Genomic DNA, 16770 nt, shown 5'->3' with positions numbered 1-16770 from the left:
AGTTTTGAACGTGACATGTGACCTCATGTGGCCAATGTGCGTGTCCCCTACTGCCCACCACCAATCAGGAGCCGGCTAGTCCCTTTGTCTTTGTGTGCGGGAAGGTATATGATCCGTTGCACCCTGCACCTCGCACCTCCATTTTGCTCAGCTACTCGCGAAGGCAGCATGGAATCTTCTTCACAGTCGTCGTCCGTCCAGGCAACCGGCAGGGGGCCAACATGGAGGGACGCGGAGATCAGGGACCTGATCGCGATTTTTTCGGAAGAGAAAATCCAGGACGCCTTCCAGTCCTCACACAGGAATCGGGAGGTGTTTGAGCAAGTGGCCATTAAGATCCGTGCCCTGGGCCACAACAGGACCGGCCTTGAATGCCGGTCAAAAACAAAGACCATGTGGGCGGAGTGCATGCGGGCCGTGAACCACAATAAGGGTTCCGGCAACGCTAAAGTAACCTGCCCGTACTTCGAGGAGCAGCGGCCACTGTACGGCGACGGGGACGGAGCCGGCAGGCCGAAGCGCGTCGGGAGGAGCCTGAAGGTGGTTCGCAAGCCGGCTGCCCCGGTGGAGGAACCACCCGCTGAGGAGGATCCCGGAGAGGGCACCTCGTCCACCGTCCGGCCTCCACCCCCGGTCCAGCAACGAGGCGCGGACATGGTGACGCTGGACCTACTCGCCATCGTTCCTGGGGAGCCAGAAGAGATTCCTCAGCAGACGCCCCTTGCCTCCGGTAAGCACTTTTATTTTAATTTTATATTTAATTTTGAGCAAATGTATGTTCTGACGTTTGGGAATCGTTTTCTCGTGTGTTCGTTGCAACGCATAATATGCTAGGATGTTTGTGGATTGCTTGCTATGCTGGCTTTTTAAAACGGTAGTGTTTAACCAACAACCCAAAAAGTTTTGCAGCATGCCTCAGCCATAGGCCTTCTGCAGTGCTTTAGCCACTACTTTGGGAGCTTGCTGTGTGGTTCAGGTTGTATGCTTGCTCCTTTTTCACTATTTTCTGCTCTTGTCCACAGAGACACCGATGCCAGGGACGGGGGCCCTCGAGTCTCCAGCAGCGGTGGACAAGGACAGTGATTCTGGGGCATCAACAAACGTTGGTAAGTATCAGTTGCAATAAGGGGGGGGCGTTTTAACTGCTTTGTGCTTTTCTGTTTGTGCAGGGCAGCAGCACTGCTAAGAGACAGAAGAGAGTCCCTCTACGTTGCTGCTTTAGGGTTTGAAGCTTGCTTTGCCACACTTTGGTCCTAGATCTGTTTTTTTTCTTCTTCGCAGATTTCATACCCGGGACACAGGAGGAGGAGGAGCGTGGGGTGGCTGGACCTCCTGCCCAGTGCAGGCGGATACAGATCCAAGATGGTGAGCGTACATGAACTGTTCCTTTCGAGCCATAGCTGCAGGACAATGTCGCAAGCCACTAACCGTGTGCTCCCTTTTCATTGTTGTGAGTCTTGCTGTGAAAGTAGGCAAAGGAAAAAGCCCACCATGGGCAAACAAACACTAACCATGTGCTCCCCGGGCATTGTTTAGAGTCTTGGTTTAACAATATGTAACCAAAAAAGGCCACCATGTGCACCAGGGTGGGTTTTGACTGTCTCGATGGTACTAACAGTTCTGTTTCTCATTTTTTGCCAACAGAGGTCCTTTCAGATGATGATGAGCCAGCCCTGGGTCCAGCCAGCTCACCACCTAGAGGTGCTCTCCAAGCAGAGGAGAGGCTTGCGAGGGAACGCGGCAGGCTGAGGCGCGTCTCCATCTTAACAAGCGTTGGAGAAAGGATCCTTGAGCACTGCCAGGAGGAGTCAAGGCGTGCCGCGGCCGCAGACCAAGCAATGCTCGCCCTCGTGGCCCAGGAGGGGAAAAAATTGCGGGCAATCCTTAGGGAGTCAAACCAATCCCTACGCGAAAGCGTGGAGGAGGTGAGACTGATAAGGAGACTGATGGAGAGGGCGGTCGTGGTAATGGAGACGGCCAACCCTCCTCAGATTACCGTAAACGTCCCCCCCCCACCCACACCTACACCACCACCTCCAGCACCCACCCCACCGACCCCGTCTCAGAATGCCTCGACCCAAACTAGAAGGAGGACTGTTCTCGGGAAGAGAATAATAAAACCCGCGGACAAGTTCTCCCCCTCCTAGTTTGGGCCAGTTTGTCTATTTAACTTTATCTGTGTTTGCTGTTGTTTGTTAAATAAAGTTTATATTTTTGACTCTGTCTCTGTGTACCCTCTCTAGTGATTGTGTCTATTCTGGTACTGTTGTGTGGGTTGGAGGTTGGAGGGGTGTCAGTTAAAGGTGTTTTAGGAGTGTGGGGTGAAAGGTGTGCGAGTGTAAGGAGTCACACTGGAGTCTTTTTCAGAAAATTTGCAACAACATTTTATTTTCAAAAACAGTTCAACAGGGGGAAAAAATTAGGGAATGTAACTTGGACCCCCCCACCACCACCACCACCCTCCAGGAAAGCCAACTTTTTTAAAACAAATTTATATATTTAACAGGGATAAAAAATTAGGGAATGTAACTTGGACCCCCCCCAACACCCCCCACCCCAAAACACAAACAGAAAACAACACTCAGGTCCCACTCCTCCCCTCACCAGCCCCTTCCATCTCCCTCACTCTTCTGCACAACCGTCCCATTGTTCCCCTGACTTTACGGCGGAACAGGTCTTCGTCCTCCTTCTTCTTAACTGTGTGGGGAGGGAGAAAAAGTACACATTAGTGCCACACATATTTTCCAATCTGGAGTTTACATGGATACACTTTTTAGTGGCCTTAGCCACAGTGTGAGGAGAGTTGGGCAGTGGGGAACATAACCTACGTTCTTCCGCCTCCCTCTGCTGCCTCTGCCTCTCCATCTCCCCTTTTAGGTCAGCCACTTCTGCCTGCCCTGCAAATGGGTTCAAAACAAATGGTAAGCCATATATGTAGGCTAAAGTCACACAACCCACACCCAAGCACAGGTGCAGTACTCACAGTCCCTTCTCTGCTGCTTGACTAGCCCCTCTAAGGATGTCACCCTGGCCTCCATGGCACGCATCCTTGCCTCCATTGTTTCTGCTATAGAAATCAAATAAAGAATTCAATCACACTTCAAATGGAAGCATCACAGCAGGCTCCCTTATGGCTCCATGGGGGTACACACACATGGGTCTCCCTCAAAGAAATAAAACTCTCACCTGCAGCCTGTCCTGAGGTGGAAGGTCCCTCTTCCTCCCCTTCCTCACGCTCAGGTAATTTGGCAAGTTTGGATGGTGATTGTGTAGCTGGGCGAAGAAAAAGAGAAATCATAAGTAAAAGCACACAAACCAAAGATAAAACACAGCTGATGGCCACACCACAATCAGAGCCAAAGCGCATTACCAAAGTGGTTCTACAGTACTGGCGGGCTAAGTCAGAGGGGGTTGACAGCATCTTAATACTTTCTCGAATTTCATTGGGGACAGTAGGGGAAAGAGGCATCTAGACATTCCATGCATGCTTAAGGGTAAAACACAACGAGGGCAGCACTCACCCATATGCCTCCTCATTTCCAGGGGGGGCTTCCCAGCCTTCTCCCATATCTTGACCATCAGGTCGTGGAAGACCGTTCTCCCACTTGGCTGCGGGACCCCCCCCCCCCACTGTTCTAGACTGTTTAGGAAGTCCAGCTTCACCCTCTTAAATTTCGTCCGGACCTGCTCCCAGGTCCGGACGTAGCCCCTCTCCCTCAGCTTGGATGCCAACACCAGGTAAGCACCCTTGGTGTGGCAGTGGGTGCTGGCCATAAGGCGGCCAACACTTTTTGAATGGAGAACAAGCTCCAGAAGTGCCTCAGCCTCGGCGCGCTGCCAGAAGGAGCCCTTCCGTGGCTTCGGCATCTTCGGAATGACGGTTAGGGAACGAACATGCGTTGCTCTGATCGACCACCCCTATTTTAAATGTATCAAAGCTGCCCACCAATGAAATTATTCCTTGGAACATAAGTGGATTGATCCTCCAGTTTGACAGGGGTCGCCAATACTTCCTGGCTACCCGCCTCCCCAAACTTTCCCTGTTCAGCGCTTCCGTATTGTGTTTGTCAATTTCAGTGGGGAGTTAGCATTTAGGGCTGTCAAAGTGCTTTTGGACCAGAGAATCCCCGTTTTTTTGCTGGCTAAGTAGACAAACTGCACAAGACAAGGTTAAACAAAGAACATAAAACTTTATTTAACACCAGAGTAGAAAAAACAATCAAACACGCCTCCTGTTTCTGTAGATGTGGGTGGCTATAGCGTCCCGAACCTTGCACCCCTCCGCATAGATCCTTTTTTTCCTTGCTTCAGGGATGTCTTGTGTGTCCTCAAGGACTACAGGATCAGGTTCATCCACAGGGAAGGGGATGTTATGTCCCTTGTCCTCGCAGATGTTGTGCAAAATGACACATGCGATGATCAGCGGAGTCACATTGTCTATATGCACATGGAGTCGTGACATCAAGCAACGGAACCGTGACTTCAAACGTCCAAAGGCACGCTCCACTACATTCCTTGCCCGGGAGTGACTGAGGTTGTAGTGGCTCTGCACGTCTGTCCTTGGCCGCTTATAGGGAGTCATGAGCCAGCGGCGTAATGGGTAGGCTCCGTCCCCGAGCACCAACGCCGGCACACGCACGCCCTCAATGGTGGCGGTGGGGTTTCCTGGAACAAAGACCCCTTCGTCCATGGCTTTCCTGAGGTTAGATTCCCTGAAAACAAGGGCATCATGCCTCCTGCCACTCCATCCCACCTCGGCATCTATAAACCGTCCGGAGAAGTCCACAGTTCCTTGCAGGAGAACAGAACAAAAGTCCTTCCTGTTCCCGTACTCCTTTATGCTTCCCCCGGGTGCACGGATAGGGATGTGGCTTCCATCGACGGCCGCAAAACAATGCGGGAATCCAAGCCTGGCAAACCCGTCCATACTCTGGAATAAGGGGAAAAAACCATGGCATGTTAGCGTGGGGTGCATCGCGTATTCGTTGCTCACCTGTCAAACAAGAAAAAAAAATTTAAAGGGAAAAGGGCATAGAATGACACTCACCGCTCCAAGGCGGTCTCCGAGGCACACCACTTTGCTGAACAATTCCGCCTCCATGGCGAGGCAGAACTCCTTAAGGATATCGCCAACCGTTGTGACTCCGAGTCCGAATTGCTGGGCTACTGTCCGGAAGTACTGAGGGGTGGCCAAGTACCACAATGCGGCTGCCACCCTTTTTTCCACTGGAACGGGGCGCCGCATGCCAGTGACTTGCCTTTCCATGCGGCCACGTAGAGCCTCCACGAGTTCAAAAAATGTTCCCCTAGACATTCTAAAGTTGGCAATCCAGTGGTCATCATCCCAGCGAGACCACACAAAATTTTCCCACCAGTCAGAGGATCTTTCGTCGACCCAGAACTGTCTGGGGAACCGGACCTCTGCCAGAGCTTGCCAGTGCTTCTTTGCCGCCATGGTTGCCCGTAGAGAACGTCTTCTACTGGTGGTCATCGTTCCGGCAATACGTTCTCGGTAGTCCTCGATAGCAGCCCTCCTATGCCGCACAGTGGTATGGATAAGCTGGACTACCGCAAGCATCTGAGCCAACAATTGAAAAATAATCCTCTCCATTGCAACGTTAACCTGTGCTGCGGGCAGTAGGCTACGCAAACAAAGAGTGAGGCCGACCACGTGTCTGCCTAGGTGCATATAAGCAGGTAACCTGTGGGCGTGTACTGTGGGCGGGGATTAACCTATCAAACATATCAATGCATCAACCTCTGGTTCATAGAAAACAATACAAAACACGTTCCAACAGCGCCAATGATTTGACGATGACGCGTTGCTACGGGGTTTCCTGGTTTTTTTTTTTTTTTAAAGTGAACTCCGACAAGTCCGGCTTTAGGGTCGAGGTCAAAGGTGTGCCTGCAGTTTGATTGACGTGCACGGGAGGCCAGAAGCACTAAAAAGGGACCTCCTTTGTAGCGATTAGACGGAGACCGGAAGCCTGTGGGTTACGAAAGTGACGAGAAGTGAAAGTGCTAAATTCCGCAAAAACCGCAGCTGTGCGTTACGGGCACAGCTAGTTACATTTTGCTAGTTAAAGTAGCGATTTCGCAAACAGCAACCAAATAGCCACTTTGAGCTCTGTGCGAAATGGCCCTGAGTATTTAGACCTTCTTAGGGCTATCCTTTCTGGATAAGGAAACTGCTGGAGATTTGGGGAAGAAGACTGAAGGCAGGGTTTGTGAAGGAACCTTAGCAAGGTACAATGTCATATTGTCCACCCACCAAAGCAGCCATGTTCTCTTAGGAAACTGACTACTGGAGTTTGGAGAAGAGTTGCAGTTCTGGGAAATCTCCAGGCGCCACTTGGAGTCTGGTAAGCCTTGGAGGGAACCAGAAACATTGGGAGAATTTACACTCTGCCGAATTTACACTCTGCTTTGCGCCTGCCGATTGGGCCCTCCAACTGTCAGTCCAGGGGAAGGGGCTTATCGGCACCCTTCCTCATCATGGACAGGGCCCACCCTCGAGGCCCTTAATGAATTATTTTATCCACCCTGCTAGGAGCGGTTAAAGATAAGAACCTAAAGTGAGAGTTCCTGTAAAGGCTCCAGCTACAGCTCTGCCATATCACTTCCTTTATATAGCTGGATGTCTGTAATGACTTCATCATGAACCACTGCCCCCACAATGGGCAGACAGAGTAAGCAACACATAATGATCAGGACAGAGTTAAAGTGTAAAGCAGTTATTACAGCAGCTAAAAAATTCTCTGGAGTTTCAGGTAGACCTTGAGCCTGCAACTGTTGCTGAGCTTGATTGGACAGCCCTTTCAGTGCTCCCCATGTCACCGGAGGATTGGGTTTATTCCTTCCCCACTTGCGCTGAGCCATTGGCTCAGTCTCGTGAAGGTGAATGTTGAAGTTTGGGATTGGGTTGTTGAGGCCCTGGTCCCACGCCATCAAGTGCTGGATGAACACAACAAGCAGGAACCCACAATGCACCAGCAACAGCAGCGTAGCCTCGGCCCCAAGTGATCAAAGGGACCGGTCCATTCCACTGTGGGTCAGGTAAGCGATGGTAATAGACTTGCGGCCAAGGAAGGGGTACATCTGCCTGAAAGTGACGCTGAGACCTGGTTAAAAATTGAGAATTAAAAAAAAATAAGGTTGAGATGATTAATGGTAAATAAAGCAGATGAGAGCAGGAACTCCTTATCTAAGAGGGAGATACTCACTCCCCCTTTCTGTTTTAATTTTTCAAGCATACGCTTTAAGGTGCCATTTGCACGTTCAACAATGGCTTGTCCTGTGGAATTATAAGGTATTCCAAAAATATGTTGAATGTTCCATTGACTACAAAATTGGGCAAATGCTGTGGAGCAATAAGCGGGACCATTGTCTGTTTTCAAGGTGGTGGGGACTCCCATAGCAGAAAAAGACCTTAACAGGTGTGCTCAAACATGTTTTTCTTTTCCCCCTTTTTGTGATGTGGCAAAAATATGACACGTGGGGCTATTTAACATTCCCTGAGGTAAAACAGTCCATTGAAACCTTCGAGTGGGTTGTTCACAATTCAACACTGGGACTGTAAAAGCAAAATATTTTTGATCCTGTGGCTGAAGAAAAATAGTAAAAAAGCAATCTTTCAAATCTACCACAGCCAGTTGCCAATTTGCCGGGAGCATATTAGGGTTAGGCAAGCCACATTGCAGCGCTCCCATGGGTTCTAGAATTTTATTAATTGCTCAAAGATCATGCAACATTCTCCACTTACCTGATTTCTTCTTTATTACGAACACTGGAGTGTTATACAGACTGGTGGAGGGGACTATGTGTCCTTGTTGTTCTTGTTCATTTACAATTTGTTGGAGAGCTACTATTTTTTCTTTTGGCATAGGCCATTGATCTATCCAAGTAGGCTCTTTGTTCACCCATGTAAGGGCGAGAGCTGTGGGCCTAGTCATCGAGGAATAATGCAGCATTCAATTGCTCCAGCAGATCTCGTCCCCACAATGTTACATCTATCTCTACACTGACTGGAGTAATGTATCCCAAGAGCTTTCCCTTTAAGGTACTTACTTCCAAGGGCTGACAACTCTTTTTACTGGAAATTGAACTTCCCACCCCCCAAACATTTGGTGATGGTTCAAGTGGTGAAGATACTTCCCAGTCAGCTGGTTTGATGACGGACAACTCTGCTCCAGTATCTAAAAGGCCTTCAATAATTTTCCTTTGTATTTTATACTTACGGGTCGGCTTCTTCCTCCAAATGTTCTCTTGCACCAACGTGACCTGCAAAGAAGAAGAAGGCACATGGTTTCGCTCCCCCTTAGGGAGAGGTACAAGCACCAACTGCACCACTTTTTGGCCTTTAGTGAGGCGAAGCGGTTGATGACCCCAGCATTGTATCACTAAAGGAATATCTCGATAAACCATGACCCCTTCTGGATAAACTTCCATTCCTTCTTGCTGATCGTGGAACCTGGGCAATACTAGGTGATACCCCTCCGTTTCCTCTTCAGGGTGATTATTAGAGGCACCCTGAGATCAACATTAATTGGCCTAATTATAGCCTTTATGACATTTGGGGCATTTTTGAGAAGGCTTATTATTTTTTGCTTTTTCAATGCCGTTATAGGTGCCGCCCCCTGGGGCACAGCACGCATTTTTTAAATGGTTGGGTTTCTGGCAGTTAAAACAATTTCCTGTTGGGCGTGGACCTTGATTTCGCCCTCTCTGAAGGGCCATGGCCAAAAGGTTCATTTCATGAGTTTTTGACCCAACATCTACACAGGCTTGCAGCGTATCTGATAAAGTATAATTTTGTCTGTGATTACTTGCTGCAAAACTCACCGGCATTCCGTGTTAGTATTCTCAAAACCCAATTTTAACAACAGTTCTGCCTGCGCTTCCGGATTGTCCAATTGCTGGGAGATCACACCTTTTAAATGATCTATAAATTCAGTGTAAGATTCAGAGTTTCCCTGTTTTGTGGCAGCAAAAGATTTTAGTAGCGTGCCGGCTCCTGGCACTCTTTTTAGAGCTCTCTTTATACAAAGAGCCACTGCTGCTATATGTTGATCAGGAAGTTGCGCTTGATTCTCAAGGGCATCAAAATCTCCAGAACCATAAATCTGATCTGCTGTTATGTCAGCTGTTCCCCCCATCAGGGCAGCAGCTTTATATTCACTGTCCCACACCACATATTGGGCAGGACTTAATATCATTCTCATCATGTCTTTCCAGTCTCTAGGTAACATACTGTAGCCATTGGCTATCCCCTCTATCATTCCTTGAAAATATGTAGATTGCAGCCCGTTCTCTTTAGCAGCCTTATTCAGTTCCCGTAACACTGAGTATGGCAGTGGAGCCCACTGTATAGGAACATCTCCGTTTGCCTGCGTTCCCCCCCCCCCGTGTAACCAGGGAAAACACTGGCGGCTCTCCTTCCCATTTGTCTGAGAAGTCAAGCGTGCCCACTTTGCGAGCTTCCTGGATCGCAGCAGCTACCTGCGATCTACCCCCATCCCTTAAGTGGCGTGGAGCATGGGGAGCGGCCGGACCTGCGACCACCGGGAGTATAGTTGGATAGGGTGGGGGTGCTGTCTCTTTCAATAATAAGTTGTCACGGCCCCCATCCATGACACTAAGAACCCTGTTGACTTTCTGCCACGTCAACAAGATCGGCATTGGAGCTCGAGGCTCAGCCTTCAGCTCTTTCCCTATCCTTTCCCAATCCTCTACCTTAATGGTCCCCTGTGAGGGGTACCATGGGCACTGACAATCAACTTCCCTGATCAGTTCCCAGAGGTCTTTCGCTGAGACTACCTCCCCGTACATTGTCTTACTGCCTGTTGTAATTCTTCAGCATGCTTTACCTGTTCCGTTGACAGTGAATCCCCCATACTCACCAGGGAGCCGTAGCTGAGAGTGCACTCAAAACCTTTCTCTGGTCGTGGCGAGGATGGGTCTGGATCACGTCGGGGTCACCAGCTGTCGAGAGGCGGCATGAAGAACAACATGAGGCAGGGGTCTGGTAAAAGAAGCCTCGTGATCAGAAGGCATTGCTTTATTTATAGCTCCATACAAGGAAGTTAGAAAACAAAAAACCTTCCAAGCCCTTGTGTCCACACCTGACTGGTGCAATCCTTTGCAAGCCCTTGTGTCCACACCTGATTGGTGCTGCTAGCTGCTATGCCATATATGGTGAATTTAGCAAAGCCGTGATGTGTACTGAGGAGGTTGGGTGCAGAGGTGCAGCCTATGGAGGTGTGGTTTGCCAGTGCCTGCTTACGTAGCGTGGTTTGCCAGTGCTTACGTAGGCCAGATCTCTACAAATGTGGGACTCTGCAGACATTAATGTCAGTCCTAATCGCCTTCTCTTTAATGATAACAAGTCCCCATGAAACTTATCTGCACTTGAGATCCACACTTGCTCCACATACCAAACTAGCTTAATTCTAATGCTTTTCTGCCTTTACAGAAACGGCCTGTTTATGAACAGAACATCAGACTGTTTTTAGTATTCATGGCATTCAGTCATTCAATGAACATTGGCTAATTGCTAGCAAACACTGAAAAATCCCTGGGTGACCCAGAGATAAACTCTAAATCCAGAAATCTGTAGCAGACAAAGAGCTCCTGACTAATCATGCTAACAAGAGGATTTAAAAACTCCCAGTGTCTTTCAGAGGAGCAGAGGGCCAGGGAACTCACCAACATACATAGTCATAAGTGCCTTGGAATAATGAGATAAGAAGTAGTCTCCTTTTTAACTAGATAAGTGAACAAAAACAAGGACATTTAGCTCACTTTCAACACTCACAAAGTTTAAATATCTGTTCCCCTTTTGAGTTTGAAGTTTCCCACTAAGGAATTGGTATCAAACGACCAAAGATAAATAAAACAATAGAAGTAATTTCCATAGAGATTTGTCAAGAAAAGACATCATCATTAAATAGTTGGAAGAAGCTAGTTTTATATTTTTGTGCCAAGTCTTTATGGTTGCTTTTAGACAAAGTTCTGTTTGGCCAGAAGCCGTATTGACCAACCATTTAAGGGAGATTGCTGAACCTCAAGTGGATAATAGCTTACTTTATCGACAATTGCATAGATATTGTCCGTAAAAAGGTAAAAAGGTAGTGGGGGAGGCAATGAAATAGAAAAACTTCAAATGAATACCATTCTCTCTCAACTGTACAATTGTCCCACATCTTGCCAAATTGTCCTAATCTCTTAAAACAAACAGGAGATAAGCCAACATTGGCCTCAGCTGTGCAAACTGGAATACTTACCGATTGTCAGTCCGGCGGCAAGGGACCAATTGCGAGCCGCACACAGTGTGAATCGCAATTGGTCCCTTGCCGCCGGACTGACTAATCTGGAGGCACTTTGTGCCTCCTGATCCGCCCCCCTTCCTGCTTGCCTGCAGCAGCCCGGCCGCTGCCATTACCTGCCTCGGATCCGGCAGGGCAGGTCGCCGCCTCGCTGCGCTGCCGCAGCCTCGCCTCCAGCGACAACACGGGCCCAGGTAGGCCGCGCCACGGGGGGGGGCCCGGACGAGCCATGCCGCACCGCCCCACGCCCGCACCAGCCCCGCCGATTCCTGAGCCCCGCTCACGCACCGCCCCACGCCCGCACCGGCACCACCGACTCCCAAGCCCCGCTAGCGCCCGCTGCATTCAGAGTGCAGCGGGCTTATTTACTAGTCCTGGTATAATTGCACAAGAAAATAGGCATTCCATTTTAGGTCTCAGTTGTCTATTAGAAAAAACAGTGAATGCAACCAGCACTGATAAACTGTTCTGACCGGGCAGTGATATCAGTGCTCTCTCAGCCTCACCCACCCCACAGGGTGTCTGTTGTGGGGAGAGGAATGGGAAGGCGACTGTAAGCCGCTTTGAGCCTCCTTCGGGTAGGGAAAAGCGGCATATAAGAACCAACTCTTCTTCTTCTTCTTCAGTAGGCTGATTCAAGACCTGCAGCAAGAGATTTCAGAATTGCATGAATTAAACGTACAGCATCGTTTTGCATTGGACTTTTTATTGGCCCGTCAAGGGGGATTTTGTAAAATTATAGGGGATGCTGGCTGTAAAGTGATGTATCATGATTTGAACAAAACTATTGAGGATGAATTGAAATGTCTTCAATAATATATTTATGACAAATGGATGGAAGCCACTTGATTGGCTTACTTCTTGGCTCCCAGATTTGATATGGGTAAAAACTGTGTTTCTCAGCATTATATGTGTAGTTGGCCTTTTGATCATTTTGGGTTGTTTTTTACAATGCCTGCCAAGCCTCTGGACAATGTTCTGCCAATCCAAAGAAACTCTGCAGTGACACCATATGTATTATGCCTATAATCATCTTAAAACTAAAAGGGGGGAGACCACGCCTCCATAGGCTGCACCTTGTATGGAGCTATAATGTATGCCGCCTCCCGACACAGATTAGAATGTTACTTGCCAAAGTACATCAGCTCAAGTGACATTGAAGTCAGTTTGGAGATCCCTGCTTGGGGAACCCATCTGAAGGATTTTGAGAGAAAAGAGTTTCAGTAATGCTAGCAAACTTCCTCAATGTGTTTCTCTGACACCTGTACACCAGAATCCAGAGGAAACATTAATTAATATTGTAAGCCAGTGTACACTGTGGACACTGTTTGCTTTTCACCAGCACAATAGGAAAGGTCCTATTAAGAGTCTAGTCTGGCAAAAAGACTCTCCATGCAATGGGCAAAATTAATACAACCTGGGACTATGGTAGATCCAGTAGACATTATCAACCTGGACTTCTAAAGAGTTTTTGATAAAGGCTCTTGAATGTCAGAATCAGCTCTGATCCTGCCATGTTTTGGTTTAGGGCTTTGGTTTTATTCTTACAATAGCCTGGAAGCTCCTGTGTGTCCTGGGATTATGTATTGCTTGTGGGGTAGCCTGGTTTGCCTTAGCCCAAGTCTTGTCCACAATCCTAGAGTGCCTTGGCTGGGAAAGTGACCCTGAAGTTGTGCTACTTTCCCAGGAAGGGGGGTAGGTGACCAAACCAATTCAGTGCCTGCTATGTCAAAGTTCCTGAGCTTGGAGCTATTCTACACTTCCAAGGGTGGGAAGAGTGTGAGAACATGGTGGCTGGACTGGGAAACAGTCCAGGGTTTTGAGTTGGTGTCCCCGAGGGAAGAGTGTGAACCATCAAAGGTATCTAGCTTCCAGTAAGCATAAATCATCATAAACCTTTTTATATTATCATATAGGTTGTCATTCTATATTTTATAGTCTTAATGTTAGGAGGTAAGGTTTAGCAGTTGGCATCATAAACATTTTATGTTGTGTTATAAGTTAGTTATTTGATAGCCCTGCACACATATAAGAGTTTAGAAAATCAGATCATAGTTTTGATTCATAGATAGTTTAGTTGTTTTAAATCTGGGAATTGAAAGGTCAAAATTAGATGTTAAGCGGAGAACAAGAAATTCAGAAAGACAAACAGAGATCACCAGTTTATTTCTTCTGACAATACAAAATACATGGCTACACCTTCCGCTTATCTATACTTCATTCCTTCCAATAGTTCTAGAAGGGCATTCACATTAGCCAGAAGTAAGGCATTGCTTTCTGCAATCTTAGAAGGTAAATACAAGAAAATGCCTTGTAAACAGAGATTTTGTAACTGCTCACAAGAACTGCTCAAACACATATGGCCCATTTTACAATAAAACACGCAAGGAAATTATTAGCCCTTTGTTAGTTGGGTTTACTGGGCAGTCAAACACAAGCTAAATTATCTTCTCTCTGACAGACCCATCAGAGGACATGCTGGGTAGCCAGGTTCTGTGTTCAGGTTTGCAAGATCAGAAACTCTATACAAGGCAACTGAGGTTAGGATCAATGACATTTTATAATCTGGATTTTTATTCTCTTATATAAATTATTATTAATTCTAAAATTATTTATGCACACATGTTTTGATATTTGGACTGTATATGTTATACTTTAAACCATGATTGTTATTGTGTGCTGCTTTGCTATTGGTCAAGGACCATAATAAATAACTCACTGACTGTTTAGTTGGTTGCATATTCACATTTAATCATATTTATTCACATTAAATATTCACATTTAATCATGTCATCATTGAGACACATTGAGACACATTAATTAATTAACATAGCAATATATTTTAGTAGTTTTAAGTTCTTAATGTTGGGAACCCTGGAAGGATAACCAGGGCGGTCAGAAGAAATATTCTGGGAAGGTCATACATGCATCTGGTGTTGCCCAAAGGTCAAATTCCATCAGTGGGTTGTTGTGGAAATCAAGAGGCCTTTTCTAATCATGCAGGCCCGTGTTTAGACCTTGTCCCCTGAGAACATGATAGGCCCCTGGGAAGTAGGGGTGGTCTCATGGACCACCCATGCACCACCTATTTAGTGAGGTGTTGATGACATTTACACCTGGCAATTGATACTGTGTCTGGGTGGGGCCTGAAGGTTATTTAGCATGTTGACTGTTGTATTACATCTTCATCACTTTATGTTAGGGATTGCAGTTATAACCATTCTGCTAGTCCTAATAAATATGCATTTATGGGTACTCGAGATGGGTTGACCATTATCTCTGACAAACCATAAAGTGTAATCCTCTCTAAGGTCACTGAAATCAGCAGCATAGGATTTCTTTATTAGGACTGAGAAGACATACCCTCTTATGGATTTGTTACTGGTTAAAGAATAGGAAGCAGAGTGAGGGAATAAACAAAGAACTGACACCATGGAAGAAAATTAAAAGTGGGGTCTTTCAGAACCTGTGTTGAGATTTGTACAATTCATTCATACTTGATATAGCATCAGGGATATGCAACAAAGACCGATTATGCAAGGGGCGGAATGCCTGGTCTGGGAGAATGGCATGCTGCTCCCCTGTCATCATGTAGTGGAGGCCCCATGCCCCCACTTCCCCTCCAGTGCCATCACCAGGGCTTTCCAACCCCAGTGTTGTGTTCATGTGCTACGTTGGGGCAGTCCATGCATGCCGGGGAATTCCCTCCCCTGTGCATATGCGGGAAGCAGCAGGGCATGCCACCCTGATCTAAGGACCCAGCAGCAGCCTGGTATTACTGCTGCTGTGCATAATCAGTCAAAGTGACCCAAGCACTATTCAAATTGGTGACAACACACGTGGGCTTGAAGAACTCCAAGAAAATCTGTGGAAAGATAATGAGGAGAAGCCTAACTTGATATTTATGATAATGAGTTCAATAACTAAGAAAGAGATCTTGAGACTGTGGTAGATAACTCAGTTAAAATATCAACCCAGGGAGTGGCCAAATGAAAAGGGCAAATTCCATTGGTGAAAACAACATATCTATTATAGTAAAGTCCACAGTGTTGCTGCATTTAGGATGCAATTCTGATCGATCCATCACAAAAAAAGTATAGAGTATAGAAAGAGAAAATGTACAGAAAGAGGGAAACAATAGGGGGAGAGAGGCTGAAGCATTTCAAGTGTCTTAGAGAATCATAGAATCATAGAATAATAGAGTTGGAAGGCACCTCATGGGTCATCTAGTCCAACCCCCTGAACTATGCAGGACACTAACATCCTAATTGCTCATCTACTGTAACCTGCCACCCCTTTGCCTTCACGGAATCAGCCTCTACATCAGATGGATATCTAGCCTCTGTTTTAAAATTTCCAAAGATGGAGAATGCATCACCTTCCGAGGAAGCCTGTTCCACTGAGAAACCGCTCTGTCAGGAACTTCTTCCGGATGTTTAGATGGAATTTCTTTTGAATTAATTTCATCCCATTCATTCTGGTCTGTCCCTCTGAGGTAAGAGAGAACAACTTTTCTCCATCCTCCATATGGCACCTTTTTAAATACTTGAAGATGGTTATCAGATCCCCTCTCAGTTGTCTCCTCTCTAGGCTAAACAGACCAAGCTCCCCCAACCTTTGTTCATACGTCTTGGTCTCCAAACCCTCACCATCTTCTTTTGCCCTCCTCTGGACATGTTCCACTTTGTCAACATCCCTCTTCAACTGGGGTGTCCAAAACTGAACACAGTACTCCAAACCAGAGCAGAGTTAAGAGGTACCATCACCTCCCTAGACACGATACTCCATTTGAGTCCAAATTCCATTTGCCACACAGCTGACTCATGTTCAACGTATGTTCTACTAAGACTCCTAGATCCTTTTTTTTTATATATAATGATTTTTTTTATTTTCATAAAGATAGAAATATAATCATCATTTGAGAATATACGACCCCACATTGACTCCACAGTGATATAAACTTTTGCCCAAAACTCTAAGAGCCACGAGTCTAAGAGCCGTCCACATTTCCACTACATTAAAAAAAACAAAAGGCCTGTTTAGATATACAAAAGAAAAGTTATTATTAGTCAACTTACTTGAGAGATCGTAGACCTCACGTTAACTGCTTGATACAATCTAAGAGCTATCCTAGCAGATATTTCTAGGTTTGAGTTAGATGCTTAACATTAAACATTTCTTATAGCACAGTATGAGTTTTGGCCCTGTATCAATACCCTGATGAAGGGAGAGGAAAGTAGGGCTTTGCCTTAAAGATGTACAAAGAAAAAAAATTACAAAAGGATTTCATAATTTCTCCTTATCCTTAATACAGATACATCTACAAACCATTTATACTTGACCCATTCTAAGAGCCATCCTGACAGGTATAAGTTGAGAGCTTTGCATTTTCTACAGATCAATATGGGCTTTGGCCCTATAACAATACACCAATAAAAAAAAATAA

At 46.5% G+C, this 16770-nt stretch overlaps 1 long non-coding RNA gene across 1 annotated transcript; it reads right to left on the bottom strand.

Annotated features, from left to right (window-relative positions):
* Positions 1-3063: 3063 nt before the first annotated feature.
* On the bottom strand, positions 3064-10013 carry LOC143845190 (uncharacterized). Its single transcript, XR_013234308.1, has 3 exons — positions 9900-10013; positions 8238-8280; positions 3064-3273 (listed from the first exon to the last, which is right to left on the bottom strand). It is a non-coding gene; the product is annotated as an uncharacterized LOC143845190 (long non-coding RNA).
* Positions 10014-16770: the final 6757 nt, after the last annotated feature.

The sequence above is a fragment of the Paroedura picta genome, chromosome 9 (assembly GCF_049243985.1).
Source record: "Paroedura picta isolate Pp20150507F chromosome 9, Ppicta_v3.0, whole genome shotgun sequence".
NCBI classification, from domain to species: domain Eukaryota; kingdom Metazoa; phylum Chordata; class Lepidosauria; order Squamata; family Gekkonidae; genus Paroedura; species Paroedura picta.
The sequence above is the reverse complement of the archived record's forward strand: the minus strand, read 5'-3'. Positions and strand labels throughout refer to the sequence as shown.